The sequence below is a fragment of the Choloepus didactylus genome, chromosome 14 (assembly GCF_015220235.1).
Source record: "Choloepus didactylus isolate mChoDid1 chromosome 14, mChoDid1.pri, whole genome shotgun sequence".
In the NCBI taxonomy this organism is placed as follows: Eukaryota; Metazoa; Chordata; class Mammalia; order Pilosa; family Megalonychidae; genus Choloepus; species Choloepus didactylus.
In genome coordinates, this window is record NC_051320.1 from 12697525 (window position 1) to 12700700 (window position 3176).

Genomic DNA, 3176 nt, shown 5'->3' on the forward strand with positions numbered 1-3176 from the left:
GCCCGTCTGTTAGGCTGGCAAGGGGCCCACACAGAAGGCAATCACCAGGTTTCAGGGAAAACAGAATCCAAAACAAGGAGGCCCAAAGGACGGATCCTTCATACTGGCTGCCAGTGTTATTCTCCCATCACGTATATTTTGTTTTTCTTTTTTTCATGAAAGGTGCAGATGAAATAGCAGCTGCTTTTTCCCTTCAGTCTCATCTGAACCCCGAGGGTCCTAGGCAGGAGATGGTCTCTCACATTTTCCTTGCTCCAATTTTTAAAACTCCAAGGCAGGGATGCCAATGGGCTCAGCTTGAACTGGTTGTCTGACCTGAATCAATCACCTCCAGCAACTGCTTTCCCACCCATGAAGCAAGACTCTTCTCAAAGAAGGGTACATCATTACAAGCCAGGCAGCCAGCCAGCTTTTGTTCATTATGCAATTTCAGTGAGTTTATCAATACACTGAAGGCAAGGCCAGGAGTTCTAATCTCAGCTATGCATTAGAAACCCTTGGAAGCTTAAAAAATAATAATACATACCCTAAAAAAATTGAAAGCAGAAATCTTTCAAACATTTTGCCCAGCAGTGTTGAGAGATGCATTATCCACAATTACCAAAAAGTGGAAACAACCTCAGTGTCCATCAGCTGAGGAACGGATAAACAGAATGTGGTATATACGTACGATGGAATATTATTCAGCTGTAAGAAGGAATGAAATTCTGATACATGCTAGAACGTGGATGAACCTTGAAGACACCGTGTTAAGTGAAATAAGCCAGACACCGAAAGACAAATATTCTATGATCTCTCTTATATGAAATAAGCAGAATATGCAAACTCATGGAGTCAGAAATTAGAATACAAGTTACCAGGGTGGGTGGGGGTGGGCAATGAGGGCCATGCTTAATTGGTAGGGAGTTTCTGGGGTGAGGAAAGAGTGTCGATGATGGGTGGTTGTGATGGAGGCACAACTTTGTGCATGTAATCAACACTCCTGAATTATATATTTGAATGTAGTTAACAGGGGAAAGTTTAGGTTTTTGTATATATGTTACTAGACTAAAAATTTAAAAAAAACAACCAGTGAACTGTACAACACAAATAGCAAACCCTAATGTGAACCATGGACTATGGTTAATAGTACAATCATAATAATATTCTTTTATCAGTTGTAACAAATGTACCACACTAATGCAAGTTGTCAGTAATGGGGAAGGGAAGTATATAGGAACTCTGTATTTCCTGTATAATTTTTCTGTAAACCTACAAATTCTCTAATAAAAAAACTTTAAAAGCAAAGCAAACAACAACAACAAAAAAAACCCATGTACTGGGCCCCACCCCCAGAGATTCTGATTTAATTAGCCTGGAGTGAGGCCCAGGCAGCTCAGTTTAAAAGCCCTAGGTGATTCTATTGTGCAGTTAGGGTTGAGCAATAACTGACTAGGCCCAGATCAGGGTTTTTTTTTGTTTTTTTTTTTCCCCTCTGGTATCAACAGCTATCTGCTGGAGAGCAGTGGCTCTCAGACCTGGGGAATGTGCTAAAAATGCAGATTCCTTGTCTCCAACCCAGACAATCTGATTTTGTAGGTCCAGGGTACAGCCAGGAACCTGAAATGTTAACAAAGACCTCCCAGGTGACTCTGACAAAATGATAGATGAGCTATGGGGCTGGAAGAAGACCTTCTAACAAAGGATTACACGTGTTATGAGGTACTTTTAGGAAATGGTTTAGTATGCCCAGGGTTAGAAAAGTTCCTAGAAAAAGCAGAGGCCATAGAAGTGTTCATATACCTGATACTGAAGGGTATTTAAATTTCAAGAAGTGACTTCAACAGGGAGAGATTGTAGCAACACTGCCCATATGGTGATGCAGGAGGGGAAGTTTTATTTTTTCACTTCATTTCATTTCATTTTAATTATGCAGGAGCACAATTCCAGGCTACTAGAAAAGCTGCCTACAAAACAGCATCCTCTTTTAGAGAGATAGAGTACTCCACTCTGGCATGAAGATGCTGGTTTCCTTCTCCTTGCTGCCACCCAAAATGAAAGGCTTCCCCCCTTTTTAGGCCCTCCTCGTTCAGCTTCAGGAGCCTAAGAAGCTAAGAAAGTAAACACCAGTCCTACGATCTAGAAAGAAAAACAAAACTGGGCCCAAGAGATGGATGACAAGAAAGTTAGGGATCAGTACTTGAGAATGTCTTCTCTCAGAATCTCTCAATGCTCTCTGATTCCTTTCTGGAAGAAGTTTTAAAGAGCAAATTATGAGGTATTGGCTTCCTAATATTCTCCATTCAACCAATCACCTGTTATGTCCCATCAGGTACACTCAGGGAAGGAAGGGTAAAAGAAATCGAGGTTCTCCAGAGTATGCTAAAACAAAAAGTGAAAAATTTAAGATGGGTGAAGATGAATAGTCATATTTTAGACAATAAATAAATGGAACAACAGTCCACCACGGTAAAGGCACATTTATCCTTTCTTCCTCACCGTTGGTTATAAATACTTCACAAAGCCAAGGAGCAGGTATGACAGAAGAGAGTGTAATGACCTAACAAAAGCAGTTGGAAGTCATTTGACTCAGCGTGGAGAAGGCTATTCTCTTTGGCCGATTGCTTTTTATGCAGGAGTCACCTCGGTCCTGTAGCCCATGGGGCAGACGGGGCGGGAGGAGAGGGAGGTAGGGGGGAGCCTGGTAAGGATGGCTCTGAACTCTCTGAGCTCTCCTGCCTTGTCCAGTCCCCTGTGCCCAAATAGCCGATAGGATCAAGACTCAGTGGATGATCTGTGCAGGAATCAAAACCATGCATTTGATTGTATTATCTAGCTTATATGAAATGACTACAATTAGCAAATTCATAGAGACACATAGTAGAAAACAGGTTACTAGCTGTTATTGCTTAATGGGTGTGGAGTTTCTGTTTGAGATGATGAAAAAGTTTGTGTAATGGATGTGATGAAGGCACAGTGTTGTGAATGTAATTAATGCCATGAATTGTATACTTGAAAGTGATTGAAATGGGAAAGTTTAATTTGTGTATCTGTTGCTACAATAAAATTTTTTTAAAAGAATCCATGCAGTTGTCTGGACTTCCTTTGGCTGCCTTTGTCGAAAAGCTAAGCATGGATTCAGGAGTAAATCATTGGATTTAAAGGGTGAGTATTTAGAAAGGATTAGTGCGAATTGC